Source organism: Myotis brandtii, unplaced genomic scaffold (genome assembly GCF_000412655.1).
Source record: "Myotis brandtii unplaced genomic scaffold, ASM41265v1 scaffold532, whole genome shotgun sequence".
Classification (NCBI taxonomy): domain Eukaryota; kingdom Metazoa; phylum Chordata; class Mammalia; order Chiroptera; family Vespertilionidae; genus Myotis; species Myotis brandtii.
The window spans coordinates 1,412,794-1,429,082 of record NW_005369955.1 but is presented as its reverse complement, the minus strand read 5'-3'; the positions used below and the strand labels follow the sequence as shown (position 1 = coordinate 1,429,082).

Genomic DNA, 16,289 nt, shown 5'->3' with positions numbered 1-16,289 from the left:
TCTCTAATTTATTTTAATGAAGCGCTATGTTCTGCCTCCGTAAATCACGTGTTTCTATTGAATGATTTGTTATGAAGTGTCTGTTTAAACAGTTGAAAAGACCATGGGGCAGCGAGTGGGTGCTGGTGGGGATAATTCGGGATGCAGACACGGAGAGAATCGGCAGCATCTTAACAAAAATTCTAAATGAATCTAAATTAGGTATTGAAATCAAGTGTAATTTCTCAAGCTAAGAATAGGACAATGTATGTATTGAGTGGAGCTCTTTATAGCTTAGAGACATGAGAATGAAAGTTTAACCCAATTTAGTTATTCTTGGTGGTTCTCTGTTGCGGGAGGTAGCACCCTCCTTATCCTAATGGAGTGCCCTCTCTCACTCTCGTTAGTAACTGTTAGCATGAGATACTGGGCTAGTGGGAAAATGACCACCAATGTACCCTTGTTCTGTGAGGATCAGGCACTTTGGGGATGTGTGGGATGATGGTGACATTGACCCTTGTTGACCTGTTCTTAAAGAAGAAGATGAATGGAAATTTTTTTTAAAGTGTTCTCATTCTTTAAATTTCATATACAAATTTAGCTCGTTGAACAATCCTTGATCAAGGTTACTATGTCTAAATATTCTTAGGTGCTGACAGAAGAGGCAGGGAAAACAAGTAAGCAAGACCCAAAACACACAAAGCAGTAGGAAGACACACAAGAGGAGACAGATGTCATGCATACACCGTATGTCCCTGGTCTAATGGAAATGGGGTCACAAACGAGGGCATGGCCAGCTTTTCCCAGGGGGCCAGGAAGGGGAGCACTGCAACAGGTGGCCAAGCACTGGGGGGGCGGGGCAGAGTGTCCCCCCAAAAGTCTCTTCTCAGGGATGGGCAGAGTGGGTTACAACCCGCCCGCCGCCATGGGCATGTTCAGGGAACCTGGAGGCGTGAGATCACGATGGGAGGCTGTGTGTCGGGGACGACGCTGCGTGTTCCGTCTCCTGTGCCATTTTATGTTCTTGAGCGCAGAACAACCCCTTTCCAGACCCCTCTCCGTCGGAGGGACCACGTGACGGCCTAAGGTGCTCCTGATTCCTCCCATCACCCGCTCTCTGCTTCCTGTCCCTTCGTGAGCATTATTGCTATAAGAGAAGCTCTTTCCTCCTTCACTCACTGTCAGCTGGGTTTAAGGTCCACACAAGCGCGCCCTGTGTGCTGTCAGAACTGCTGAGTCCCTGAGCAGTAAAGGCCCATTCCAGTCCTAACAGCTCAGGAAACGGACAGCGCCACCTGCCCGTGGGGACGTGGGGCCCGGGAACCCGCAGGATGGGTGAGAGGAATGCAAGAGGGTCCAACCACATGGTACAATTGGCAGCTGTCTGCAAAGCTGGACTTTATCTTATGACGTGACCCAGCACTGGGCTCCCAGAAACGGGGCCCGTTGTGTTGAAAATGTGTGCTGCACACAGATGTCACGCTGGAAGCACCAAGATGTCCTTCCGTCGGCGAAGACCACAGCCCGGGCCCAGCCGCACAGCAGGGTGGCCTTCAATGATATGATGGAAAGAAATGAGCGCTCATTTCTTCAATGCGTATGACTGAGTCTGAAAGGGACACACACTGTGTGGTTGCAGCTGTACGACGTTCTGGAGGCGGTAAACCTATAGAGACAAGGAGACCGGTGGTTTAGCGGGGGGAGAGAGGGAGGTATCACTAGTCAGAGCACAGGGTTCTTAGGGCGGGAAACCTACCCGTGTGGCCTGTAATGGAGCCTAAACACGGTGGTACATCTGTCAGGACCCGATGAACTTCACAGCACACAGCGAACTGTCATGTAAACTGTGTATAATTGAGTCGGTGATGTGCGGGCTCACCCCATTTCCTCGTTTCCCTTTATTGTGCTTCCCAGATGTCGCGTTCTTTACAAATGGAAGGCGAGACCCTCCACCAGCGAGAAGACTGTGACTCGCTTTATAGCAGTTTTTGCTTCCTTGCACGTCTGGGAATGAACCCACAGTGTCTCTGAGGTTTGCCTGTGTTAATGTGGGTCCACTAATGATAACACGTACATGCCACATGTCACAGCAGTGCCCCGTGTCAGTCATACATGAAACCATGTGTAGGATGCCGTGTATAGAGCTCAGAAGGCTCCTCGGTTTTCCTGTAAATCAGAATTTGTTCTAAAAAGTAATGTCTAGCACTAGCCGGTTTGGCCCAGCGGATAGAGCATCAGCCTGCGGACTGAAAGGTCCTGGGTTCGATTCCAGTCAAGGGCACATGCCCAGGTTGTGGGCTCGATCCCCAGTAAGGGGTGTGGAGGCAGCCAGTCAATGATTCTCTCTCATCATTGATGTTTCTCTCTCCCCTCTCCCTTCCTCTCTGAAACCAATAAAAATGTATTAAATAAATAAATAAAAAGTAATGTCTAGTCATTAAAAAACAGAAATCTCCACGGCTTTGAGTGTGAACAGTTGGGCATGGGGGAGCCGTGGTGAAAGGGTCTTGCTACTCCCGGAGTCAGGGCAGGAGGAGGAAGCCGGCATCTTTGCGGCCCCTCTTTCTGGGCACAAGCCCTCTGTGGTCCAGCGGCCGCTTGACAAGATGATGGATTGCTGCGATGATTCCTTTTAAGATGTTAATCCTGAAGCATCTCATATTTTCGTGCTTCTCGATGCACTTTTTCTCCATTTGCTTCCGATGTTGAAAATTTATTCAGAAAACGTAGGTCAACGAAGAGCAGCAGAGAGTGGTCCGGTGGCACGTGGGGAACTGGCTAAGCAATGGGCTAAGCGGGACATGATCCGGGCAACTGCAGTGAGCAAAGGTGACCAGGTCGTCCGGGAGACGAGTCCGGGAGGGAGGAAGCCCCCTGCTCAGTAGGCGGGCGGGATGGCCTGCGAGTGGGTCAGCAGGGACGGCCGTGAGGGGGGCCGGAGTCTGTCCCCCAGCAGGACCAGGTTAAGTCCTTGGCCACTATCACATAATCAGGTGCGACTAGCTAAGGCCCCGGCTGCCTCCTCCCTCAGCCGTTCTGAACATTGGGGGCGGGGACGGGTCATTAACTGGCATCAAGGCCCCTTGTTCAGCTTTGTGGTGGCCTGAACGCTGCCCTCAGGGGCTGGTGGCGATGGGGGAGGCGCTTTCCCCGACTAGTGCATAATTAGCTCTGCCTCCGAGGACAGGCACCTCAGGGGCTGGTGGCGATGGGGGAGGCGCTTTCCCCTTCCCCGACTAGTGCATAATTGGCTCTGCCTCCGAGGACAGGCGCTAATGTGGAACAAATCCCTCTGCTGTCATCCGGTGTAACAGCCAATTTAGCTAAATCCGCCAACTGGGGCTGCAGAGCAGCATGTGGCCTCCGAGCAGAGATGCAGCCAGAGGCCAGCTCAGGTTGAGGGTCACGCCCCTTCGGAAGGGCCCAGCCATTCATCTGAGCTGCGCAAAGACCCATCCCCGGACCGAAGAGGAAGAGTGTCCGAGAGGCTGCGCAAAGGAACTCGTTTTACACAAGCGGCGCCCATCCTTCTTGCCTGTTTTGACCAACTGATCCGGCTGCCACTTAGGCCTTTATTAGACAGGAAGCCAAGGGGACAGGAGGGTGCACAGACGTCCAGGGTAGCCGTGGAGACGGGACCACATGGGCTCGGTGAGAATCTGAAGAGAAATGGGGTGAGTGAAAATGTGGGGAGAAGAGGAGAAGGTGCTCCCATCAGGGGAAACCTCGCGAGCCCTGACCCAGGACGAGGAAGCACTGGGAGGACCTGCTCACAGCCCTCGGCCGCTGGATGCCTGTCAGGGGACCACGCGCTCCCCAGGCAGACGGCAGCCCAGCTCCTGTGGCTGCATCAACAGGACACGCTGGGCGCTCATCCATAACGCAGCCCGGGGACAGTTCGTTTGGGTGATCAGAGACCGTCTGGGAGTGGACATCCATCTCCCTCGCCCAGCCATCAATTACACAGACCGACAGGGCCGGACATTTCTCGCAAGAAGCTGGTGCTGACAGAGCTGCTGGCACCAAGGGTGCGGGTGCTCCAGATGGAAGGTTCCAATAGCCCGAGAGGGAGAGCGCCCCCCAGAGGCCTGTGGGAGATGTGCCCCCAAAAAAGCTTCCGCGGGGGATTCCTGGACCCTTCTCCTTACCCTTCACTCTGCGTGGGATTTGTGCTGTGTGTGTTTTTCCTCGTTTCTAAAGTCAGTTTCAGCCAGAAGGTGGACCCTCCCTACAGCAGCAGGTTCAGGTCTGACTCATGGTCTCGTCATGTTCCTTCTCTCCCGTTCTAACCTACCAGTAACTGGAAAATACATTTAACCCGGCTGCGTTTGAAAAACGATAGTCATTCTAGTTGGGGGGTAGATTAAGTCTTTAAAAAATCAATGATTGAACCTTATCGGGCACAGAACGATGGGAATTTTGATGGAAAGGCTAAGATGTGGGGTGACGGTGGTGTGAAGGCCCCAGGGCCACAGAGCAGGGTGTGTAGGGACAGGAGCAAGAGACGGGGCGTGGGGCCGAGGAAGGACTGGGAGTGGGCGGGACAGGTTCAACCTCTCTGACTTTGTTGAATTTGGCGAAGCAGGAGCTCCATCAGCCACTATTCCAAGCCCCGCCATTCTGCAGGCTGTGCCTCCAGCTGGATCCCTCCCGCCGGAACAGTCACGGCCCCGCAGGAAACATGGTTTGTTACACCCACAGCATCTCCTTCCCGGGGCAGCACCGATGCTCAAGAGAAGTAATGACTGAAAAGCCCCTTCTCCCCACTCGCTTGTCAGTAGGGGAGGGAGAGGAAAAACACAGACACAAGGAAAGGGCCCGCCTGGCACAGGTGCTGTAATGGAGCCATCAGAACCCCTCGGGGTTCTTATGAGAAATACGCGCACAGCCAGGGTGCTGGTGAGGAGCCGTTTCTGTGTTAATGCGGGAAAGGCGGACCGTACATCAGCTCCCGCCTTGTGATTCTCTCACGTGTTGGCGCACTGAGCCCGGCCTACCCTTGGCTCTAGGGCTGACTTCTTACACCGTCAGTGACAGGAGCTTGGCTCATGGTGGGGCTCAGTGTGGGCAGAGCCCTACCGCGTGGTTTTCCCGTGACACCCAGAGTCAGCCACAGGTCAGCACGAAGACTCTGCCGTCCACTCCGATCTGCTGCCACCTCCCATCAGATGACAAGCCACATCGCAAAGATGACGTCCGCCCCCCGCCCGGCGGAACCTCCACATGTGTCTCCCCAGCCCCCTTGTTTGGGAACCCTAAGTAGCAGAGTCCAACATAACGATTGCTCCTGGAATTTCTAGGATTTTCTGAGTTGAATCTGGAACTGACTGGTGGTTTATTTCCTGATAAAGACGAGGTACACCCAAGTTATTGGGGTGTCTCTGGTACACAAAGGCAGAAAGCAGAGGTTACCTGGAAGGTGAGATGCTTTCTGTTGTCACCTTATTTAGTGGGAGGACAATCCTAGGGAGAGGGCGGGGAGGGAAATTGCCCAGGAGCCCTCTCGTCCTCGGGTCCGCTCCGTCCTGTGGTGGGCGATGCCCACGGAGGCAGGGCTGGTCTGCGCAGCATCTGGTCAGGGTGGCCTTCGGAGATTATTCTAAAGGGCCCGTGTTCTAGGAAGATGCTTCATCTTGGAGGAGCTTGCAAAGAGTTCTTCCCTCGCTCTAGGTTACGGCTTTGACTTGTGATATAATTGCTAGAAGCTGGACCATTCTTTACAGTTATTGGACCCTTCACTCAGACCAAGTCACTGCTTTCTCCTTGCCCAGCACCTTGGTCCTCTGGGGTTCTTGCCTGGACAGACGCTCCTTAATCGGCATTATTGATAACTCTCCATAGAGATGGTTGCAATTCCAGATTATACTTCATGCTTTCCACTGTTCTCCATGAACATCCTGGTTCACTCGCGTTTGCGAATGGACGCACATATCTCAGCTCCTGTGAGCTGCTCTAACAAAATGCCTGAGGCGTGTAGCTTGTCAGGAACTGGAATGGATTTGTCAGAGTTCCGGATGCTGGGCATCCAAGACGCAGGTGCCAGCAGGTTCACTGTCCGGCGGGCCCTCTTTCTGGTTCGCAGGGACCTTCTCCTGGCGTCTTCACGCGGTGGGAGGACACGGGGCTCTTTCATGAGAGCGCTAATCCCGTCCATAGGGCCCCCCCCCTCGTGTTCTAGCCCCTTTCAAAGGACTCGCCTCCTAATACCATCCCGTTGGCGGCTCGGACATGACTACCCACCATAAACTGCTTTTAGTTAAGAAGTTTTCATTTCAGACCATCCTTTGTGGTGACTTCAGGTCTCTGAGTTGGCAATAATTGCTAGAAGCTGGACCATTCTTTACAGTTATTGGACCCTTCACTCAGACCAAGTCACTGCCTTCTCCCTGCCCAGCACCTTGGTCCTCTGGGGCTCTTGCCTGGACAGACGCTCCTTAATCGGCATTATTGATAACTCTCCATAGAGATGGTTGCAATTCCAGATTATACTTCATGCTTTCCACTGTTCTCCATGAACATCCTGGTTCACTCGCGTTTGCGAATGGACGCACATATCTCAGCTCCTGTGAGCTGCTCTAACAAAATGCCTGAGGCGTGTAGCTTGTCAGGAACTGGAATGGATTTGTCAGAGTTCCGGATGCTGGGCATCCAAGACCCAGGTGCCAGCAGGTTCACTGTCCGGCGGGGCCTCTTTCTGGTTCGCAGGGACCTTCTCCTGGCGTCTTCACGCGGTGGGAGGACACGGGGCTCTTTCATGAGAGCGCTAATCCCGTCCATAGGGCCCCCCCCCTCGTGTTCTAGCCCCTTTCAAAGGACTCGCCTCCTAATACCATCCCGTTGGCGGCTCGGACATGACTACCCACCATAAACTGCTTTTAGTTAAGAAGTTTTCATTTCAGACCCTCCTTTGTGGTGACTTCAGGTCTCTGAGTTGGCAAGGCCGCCATGCAGGCCTCCCCTGAGTTGTCAGGTGAGCAGGTGGCCCCTTTGCGTCCATAAAACCATCGCGTAGTCAGCCAGCGCGGCTCTCACGCATCCCTCAGCCGTGTCCGGCCACGCAAGGCTCTCACGAAACAGCACCGCCTCTGAGCGCTCCATGAAACCTCACTCCCAGCCAGGTTAGTGTGGCTCCCGTGGGCTGTCCTCGGGCCTGGCCCTGCCGCCACTGCCCGCCAGGACATGACTGGAAGGGCCCGGTGTGGTGTCTGTCTCTCTTGATGAAGGGTGGGCTCCTCAAAGGCAGGAAGTTGTCTGGCGCCCTCTTCTCTAAGCACCACCTGGTACGCAGCTGGGAATATAATAGACATTTCCAAAGGACAGCATTTCATCGAGTGTTTTTCACGATACATTTCACTTTTAATTTGATGGCATTTGGATTATATACTGAGGGGTAATTTGTCAATAGGGTTTAGTTTTTCCCGACCCAGCTTTTAAACACAAATAATCTGAGACTGAAGGAATCATTTGTTCCCACTCACTGCGTTTAGCCCTGTCATTAATCTCACTAAAGAGGTAGCCAGCCCAGGTCTCAGAGAGGCTTCCTCCCCCGTTGGACTCCCGGCAGGACACAGACCACTCCGGGTGTTTGGGGCAGGCGGTGGATTTGTAGGAGGAATTAGGTGTTTGTGAAATCCTGAAAGTCCCGGAGGAGCAAGGGTCAGGGACTTGGGGCCACTGGGGGTAGCGTGCCCGCCAGCACAGAGAGCGAGGAGCCGGGAGTGGTGACACAGCCACCGCGGCCCACACGGCCACTGCTCGGTGACAGTCACACTGCCATGAGCGCACCGGCCACCAGAAAGAGCAGCAGGACACGGTGCTTCTCAGTGAGTTCAGTGCTTCTCGTTAACAGAACCACCTGGCACCCAGGAGCCGGCTCACTGTGGAGCCAAGAAGTGGCCGTCCTGCTTTCCAGCCTTCCCTCTGCAGAGAATCTCGGAGAAAGAGGAGGTGGGTGCTGAGTCACTGTCCACCCTGAGCGCACTTGCCTGCCATGGTTCCACCAGGAGTTGCTAGCGATGGGCCTGGCCTCCCACCAGAGACACAGCTGACATGGACAGCGTCCAGTGAGCCAGCGCTTTCTAGTTATGGCACAGCAGGTAGGCTTCTAGGGCAGAAGAACTCCCAGTAAAGCTGAATGCAAGCCCTAGGGTGACAACGTAGGCTGACCCCTGCTTGCCCTGATGCTCCCTTCTCGCAGAGTGAGCCCTAATAGAAAGTTCACCTCAAAGGAGCACCCGGTGACTCTCAGGTTGACTGCACATACCCCGTCTTCAAAATGCAGGTCGGGCCCGGCCGGCGGGGCTCAGGGGCGAGCAACAGCTTATGACCTAGGACAGTGGTCGGCAAACTCCTTAGTCAACAGAGCCAAATAGCAACAGTACAACGATTGAAATTTCTTTTGAGAGCCAAATTTTTTAAACTTAAACTATATAGGTAGGTACATTGTTATTAACTTAATTAGGGTACTCCTAAGGCTTAGGAAGAGCCACACTTAAGGGGCCAAAGAGCCGCATGTGGCTCACGAGCCGCAGTTTGCCGACCACTGACCTAGGAGGTCACGGTTCAGTTCCCCTCAGAGCACATCCCCTGGTTGCAGGCTTGGTCCCCAGTGTGGGGCATGGTGGAGGCAGCTGATCAATTATTCTCTCGCTATTGATGTTCCTATTTCTCTCTCCCTCTCCCTTCCTCTCTGAAATCAATAAAAATAAAAAACAAAACAAACAAAATGCAGATCATTGCTGAGCCCTCTGACCTGTGTCCTCTGTAATTAAGACCTCCTCTCTTCTCAGCATCGTGTACGAGCCGCAGTTTGCCGACCACTGACCTAGGAGGTCACGGTTCAGTTCCCCTCAGAGCACATCCCCTGGTTGCAGGCTTGGTCCCCAGTGTGGGGCATGGTGGAGGCAGCTGATCAATTATTCTCTCGCCATTGATGTTCCTATCTCTCTCTCCCTCTCCCTTCCTCTCTGAAATCAATAAAAATAAAAAACAAACAAAATGCAGATCATCGCTGAGCCCTCTGACCTGTGTCCTCCGTAATTAAGACCTCCTCTCTTCTCGGCATCGTGTTTTTGTAGAGCTGCCATCTTTATTTCCGATAGCCCACAATTCCCCTGGCATCCGGAATTCAGACAGGCATTTTATTTCGGAAGATCTCAGATAACCAATGCGTGTAAACCTGGGGCATGGAATTTCTACTGGAGAAGTTAAAAGAGAAGAAATATGGGGAAAGGGCGAGGAAACTGAAGCATTTGTTAGGGAGGGTAGATGCTGATCCCTGGCCTTCGGGCTGTTTTTCCTGAATATGCCCACGAAGTCCTTTGCCAGCCATAACTGTGAGGAAAGGTTAATGCTGGGCAAACATCACACTGTGTTAGCACTAAGCGCTTGTGACCTCGATACGTGTAAGTTACGAGAGGAGGCCTTTGGGGGAAATAGTGTGACGGTGCTTGTCAGCAAGGCCACTTACTGATGAGCGGGAATCGTTCCTGCCATCATTTCCCCAAATACTTGACCCCTGCCCAGCGCCGATCATGTCTGTTGGGGAATGTTTTGCCTCAAATGTGGTGATTAACTCCTGATAATTATGAAAAAGCTTCAATTATTAAAATGCTGCAAGTAGGATCATATGCCCTTCGAGCCCCGGTGCTGCCCCAGGTGCAGCTGGCCGGGGAGGGACCGGGGGAGGTTGGCTCCAGGGTGTGTCCAGCCTGTCTCGCCCAGTCCCACCCCGCCAGCCACCTTCTGATTAATTTACTTTCAATATGCGTGAATCCGTGCACTGGGCCTCTAGTAATAATCATAATAAACGATCATAGCAATAATAGTAGGAAAATCAGAAAGTATTAATGTGTCTCTGGCACTCTGCTAGGTTTTTCACACATTATTATTATTTAATCCTTAAAACAAGATGATGGTTTCATTAAGCTTATGTTATACATTAAGAAAAGTGTCATCATTTAGGTTTGCAGAGAGCATTCCTATGGTTTAAGTCACTGGGGATTTGTTGTCGTTTGGTGGGAATCTGTGAGTTGGAGGGATGGGCTTCTGTGTCTGTCTATAAGCAGATGAGGGAACACCCGGGAGAGGAGAGGCTGCAGGAAGAGGCGGAGCTGGGAACAGTGCTTCCTTAGCTATAGCTGTCCTTCTCTTTCACCATTTAAATTATTCTATATTCTGTATTTTTGAAATTTCTCCATCATTTTCTTTATAAAGTGTATTTTCTTTTACAATGAAACACCTGGAATTCCTTCTGGAATAGATGCCCAGAGAATCGGTTCCTACGATGCAGGCTGCCCTCCATGCCCGGCAGCACCAGGGCTCGAAGGGCATCTGTGGAGTGAGCGGTCCCTCCACAGGTGGGGTCCCTCGGCCTGGCCTGCGGGATCAGGCCAAAACCGGCAGTCTGACATCCCCCAAGGGGTCCGGGAGTGCGAGAGGGCACTCTGTAAAGTTGCTGTTGCTGGGCAGCTCCTGCGTTGAGCGTTGCCCCTGGTGGTCAGTGTGTGTCATACCTACCGGCCGGTGGGCCAGTTGCTTAGCCTTTTATATCTATAGATGGCCCTTTTAGTACTGCTGAGCCCAGTGACTTCCGGGACTCCAGGCAGCAAGGGGAAGTAGCCATGAGTTGGGCAGCGGTTGGGTCGGTCTGTCTATTGTGATTAAAAACACCCCCACATGGTGCCCAATTCCACCCGGGGCCATGGCAGTGCCAGAGGCTGGGATGTGGGCTGCCTGGGGTGGTGACCACGTGCTTGGAGAGGCTCCCTGAGAGCCAGCCGTCCCTCGTGCGTGGCGCCAGTCAACAGAAGTCTCATTCCAACAGTAATGACTGCTTTGATCTTTCCCGCTACCACAGTGAGGTGGCCGCTGGAGGGTCCCCAGTGAGGCGAGACGCATTGGCTGTGCAGCAGGCACGCGGCCCGACGGGGCCATTGGTTTCACAGATCTCACCTTCGGGGGGTAATGTAAGCGCAGGATTGCGCGGCTCATCGCGGCCTAATTCAAAGCCAACCACCCATGTTCTCCGCTCGTCAGGGGGCTGGTTCTCTGGGCTCTCGGCACCTCTCAGACGCGCAGCACCTCGAGCGGCTATTGTGTTATGATTATTGCTTAAGGGACTCTGCAGTTTAAACATCCTGCCAACCCCTCTCCTCATAATTCTCCAAGTACACCTGTAAGAACAGAACGGCTTTCTGTTGGCAATTTCCATTTGGGTCTTTTTCTTTATTTTTTTATAGTTGCCATTTTTCTGCTGAGACTCCCACCAGTTTACGCATTATTTCTATCTTTTGCTTGAAATTGAATTACAGCCTATTACTAACCAGCATTACTCAAAGGCTGTTCCTGAGTGTCTGGGACATTCTGTGACTCATTCACAGCTTAGCACGTAGTAGTGTTGTGGGCGGTGGGGATGGCACCCGGTGTCTGACTGGTGGGGTCAGCAACCTTGGACCTTGGGTTCTGGCTGGGAAGGAATTCAGACAAGACCCAAACCACAGAGAGCATTTCCTGGGTGAACCGCAGGGAGAAGTCATGCCCAGAAGAAATGGTCGGCAGACAAGCTGTGGAGGCAAAGGAAGGGCCTTGGAGCGGGGGCGCGAGGAAGCTCAGGGGACCTGCCTGGGTGGAGGGAAGGGGAGGCAGGCTGTGCTCCCGGGAGGGAGAGGCCCTGGGCCCTCCATCCTCAGGGCTCTCAGGGCGGAGACTGTGGGCAGCTCCCGGGAAGGTCCAGTAGCAGAGGCAGCAGCGTCCAGGTGTGTCCTCTCCGGCTGTGCTCTCCGCTGAGTGGCCGGCACCAGGGCAGGGTCACTGTCCAGTGCAGCTGGTTGAATTCCTGGTGGAACTCCCAGTCCAGGGGACAATTTACGTATTAGCCTTTCATTATATAGGATAATGGTTGAAAAACGCATCAAAAGACAAAGAATGTTTTATCATGTAAAAATCACATGCAATTGAAATATGAATGTTCACGAATAAAGTTTTATTGGAACATAGCCACACTCACTCATGCCCATCCATGTCCCTCTTGATCTCATCCCACGGGAAAGACCCCAGGGGCAGCCAGAAGCGGTACAAATACTCGCATGTTTACGGGACGTCCGGTCACACTGTCGACTGCTGGGATGTTCACTAGAATCAATCAATATATATCACAGCGCAGAGTTAAATGAGACATCAATCCTTTATCTTTATCTCTGGCAGGATTCTCTCTACCTCCCACCACCAGCTCTCTGAGGAGTGAGAGGATTTACAGCACTTTCCTGACACTCTCCCTACACTCACGTGAGTGTTCTTTCCACACTCGGCCCCTCCAGGAGTCTGTGTCGAATTTAAAAAAGAAGAAGAAGCACTGCAGTCCTTAGTGGGGGGGGGGGGGGGGAGGCTTTGTCACTGGCTCTCTCTAAGCAGACTCAGCGGTGACGTCATCCTCACACGCCAGGTGCTTTGATTGGTTGGTTTATCCTTGTTATTGCTGTTTTCTTTTTCTCTCTACTTATTTCTTTCTTTTAACACCCCCTCCCTTGTATGTTGTAGATTTTTCTATAGGACATTTTAGTGGATTTTCAGGAAAGATCCTCTCAGATTTTAAGGGGAATTTACCTAAGAAAGGGGAGCTGATCACTTTCTGCAGAGGCTGTTTACATGGGGAGGGGGCGGGGTGGTAGCCCCGAGGGTGATTTCAACTCAATGAGGAGCACTGGCATCGGAACAGGCCAGAGAAAGGGCGGTGCGGCCAACGAAGTGTGCCCATAGCTCAGTTCCAAGTTTTCTCAGTGTTAGTACAGGCTCCTTGGCCACTTGGCCTGATGCCAGGCAACCCACGCAGACAGCTTCTTTCTCCTTCTCTTCTCCTTCTCTTCTGTCTCCTTCTCCTTCTCTTCTGTCTCCTCCCCGTCCTCCTTCTCCTCCTCCTCCTCCTCCTCCTCTCTCCTCCCTCCTCTCTCTCCTTTCCCCCTCCCCTCCCCCCTCCTCCTCCTGACACTTGAAGACCTAACTGGCTTTCATTACTGATGCATGAATTGGGCGACATCCCATCTAGCAAACAGAAGGGAACCCCCAGGAGCTGTAGAAACGGGAGATGTTTATAAGGCAGAAAGAAGGCACAAAAAGGAAGTTTCTAACAAAGAAATGTCAGGCAAGGTGGCCTTCCCTTGGGGGAAGGGCAGGGTCTGCCCTGCAGATCACTTCCCTCATGTGGGCACCTCGTTCCAGATGAGCAGGTGGAAGGCCTCCTCCCTGGGAGAGGTAGGTCGAAGTCTTGGTCTGCTGAGTGGGCTCAGCGCAAGTGACTCCATTTCTTCTTCTTCGACCCTGAGGCCCAAACACCGGGCTCAGCACAAGTGACTCCATTTCTTCTTCTTTGACCCTGAGGCCCAAACACCCCTCAGTAGGTCGGCTCCTGAGGGCATCTGCCACGTGTGCCCAGCGCTGGCCAGGTGACAGGCACGGAAGAAACAGCCACCAAGAATCCAGGAGTTTTAATTACACACAATGCAGACGACAGTTATATACAGTGACATCATCCACACTTGGTTGGGAAATGTTTCGTATGTTGGCTGTATATTATCAGAATATTTGAGTCTATTGAGCTGTATGTCACTCCAACCATTGGTGTGGATGTGCGAAGTGCATCCCCTGAAGTTTAAAATGTGTCACTTCCCTGTCAGTATCTGCATGTGCATATATGCATAAACCAGCTTAATTCCTGATGCATAATCACTTATGCATATTTGATAAGTAGATATAAATAGATGTATGCATTTACTTTTATATTTAGATATGCTCATGTGTTAATATAGCCACGTGTGTGCGCGCCTGTGTAATAACTGAAATCCCCAGCTCGTCGGCCATGGTTGGGTGAGGAAAAAGCTAGATTAACTGATCCATGTTACAGTAAATCTCTTATTCCATACCTGACATTTCTTAGAAAGCCGTGAGACATGATTAATGAAAGCTTAAAAGACAAATGTGTGCTCTGCCCCCTGCTCTTTATTTAAATAGCCATGTTAGCTCCCAGTGGAGACAGAAATTAATGTGTCAAAAGTTGTGAGCTCCCACAGAGAGCATAAAGGCATATGCCCCCAAGCATACATGCTCTCATACACACATGCACACACATACACATACTCTCACATGCATACACACTCTCACATACACACAGTCACACACACATACACACACACACACAGACAGAAAAGCTAGAGTCTGGCCTTCATCTATATAAAAGCAAGTCAAGCCACCAGAAAGCCAGAATGGCCGGAATAACCAGTCGCTATGACATGCACTGTGGCTGACCCCTGCCAGACAGGGGACAGGTCCGGCCGGCCAACCTCCCGCGGCCCTTCACCCCTACTGCCCCAGCCCAGTGGGCTCCCATGAGTGGGGGGGGGGGCAGCCGGACCCCACCAGTGCCTGAATTCGTGCACCGGGATTTCCATAGCCTATGTTGCTTTTAGTATAAAGAGCACCTGATACGTTGTCCACATGATATTTAAATGGACAGTCATCATCACCCTGAACTGGATTCAGGCTCCGTCTGCAGAGATATCTGTGTGGATGTCCAATGGTTTGTAAGCACCAACGGGCTTCCCATCCCAGTCCAGGGGTGCCCGCTGTGCGGTGCAGGCTCCTGTGCGGATGTGGCATCGTCTGTCTGAGTTGCTGGCCCGTCATAGAGGCATGGTGCAGTCACCGGTGGGCGGGCATGTGGGTGTGGCAGTCTTCCACGTGGTGGGTGCTGGTCTAGTTTCTTCCTCTATGAATGAGAAAACTGAGGCACAGGAAGAGGAAATAATTCCCCATAACAACAGACAGTCACACAGAACGTTGATTTCTCACTGCCTCTCACACTCCCTGCTCAGCCACCTCACACTCCCGTCTGCAAGTCCCAGGAATGGGTCTCCTCAGTCTGACCTTGACTTTCCCCTGAGGACCATGGCGCACACTTTAACTCCTGAGGGGGCTGCAGCGTGCCCCCAGGTCCACCATCCCTGAGGCGCTGGCTGCTGGCAGCCGCAAGGTGGGTCCTTGCCTGCTTGGCTCTGAGCCCAGACCTTGAACTCAGACACCCAAAGGTCAGAGGCGCCTGTAAAGGATTCAGTGCCACACGGGGAACAGAGGGCCCTGGGAGACTCGCAGGGCAGCCAGGGTGGCCAGGGGGCTCCCGTGTTCACAGTTCAATTGATCTCAAGGACCTGGGTCTCCTCCTAAATTGATAGCAGTTGAGTTTGTTGGTTTCTTTTTATTGTTTCCTTTAACCTGCAAATGTGCTGCATAGAAACCATTTTCCTTCAGGCAAGAGGACAAAGGCAGCTCCCTGCTCATCTAACTGGAGGCCAGTGATTGCTCAGTGGGAGGCAGCTAGACCTGAGCAGAGCAAGGCCCATGGCCAGGCAGAAGGTCCTCACGGCGGAGGGGCCAGGTGCCTAGCAACAGCCAAAACCAAGGACCTGGCCCAGGGTGACCTTTCCTCCCTGGCAGATCGCTGGCCACTCGGGTCAGACCCCGACCTTTCATAGGGCTGGTCAGGGGGTTTGGACCCTCCCCTGGCACCTGGTTTAGACCAGCTGCACGACTAATGAGCCCCTGCCCTGGCGCCGACCCATCAGTGGAGACCATGGCCCTGAAAGGCCACACCTGGGAGCTGATGGATATTCTGATGACTGTTCTTCCCGGGGACCTTCCTAATGCTCACTCCTACAGCCCGGAGGATGGAGGGCCTGCTCTCCCTCCCTCCCTCCCTCTCCGGAGCACTGCCAGCCTTTCCCACCCCCTCCCAGGCTGACTGACCCGTCACAGTAAATCCTGTATTCCATCCCAGCTGCCCGCCTTTACCTGTTCCGGTTGCTGGCTTTTTATATAGAGAGATTTTTGAAGAGACTATGTGTTACTCGATCTAATTTTTTAAAAATCTTGTCTGAAAGTAGAAAACTGATTAAATTCAAGGACAGTTATGCCACCTCGAAGACACAGCCTTTGTTCTACAGAATCTAGGCCATATTCCTATTGCTTCCTCAGAGGACAGACGTCTGAGAACCCATCAGCAACACAGCCACAGCAGGCGACATGTAGAGCGTAAGTGTGAGGGAGGACAATTAGAATGCTGGTGGTGCTCATTTGTTTTTCTGTCCGGGACATTGTTTTATGCAGACTGTGCCTTGGGCATCATCTGTTGCCTTGCAGGCTACATGAGCATCCTAATTTGTTTGGGGCTCTGGGTTTCATCTGCAATTTGGATGAACTACAAGCAAATCCTCGGGCTCTGTGCCCTTCGTGGAGCCTGTGGGAACAGCCCTGGCCACCACCCC

General features: G+C 52.6%; 1 long non-coding RNA gene across 1 annotated transcript; it reads right to left on the bottom strand.

Moving 5' to 3' along the window:
- Positions 1-10,478: 10,478 nt before the first annotated feature.
- LOC106728081 lies at positions 10,479-12,307 on the bottom strand. Its single transcript, XR_001364330.1, has 3 exons — positions 12,265-12,307; positions 11,987-12,111; positions 10,479-11,856 (listed from the first exon to the last, which is right to left on the bottom strand). It is a non-coding gene; the product is annotated as an uncharacterized LOC106728081 (long non-coding RNA).
- Between the last annotated feature and the right edge of the window lie 3,982 nt (positions 12,308-16,289).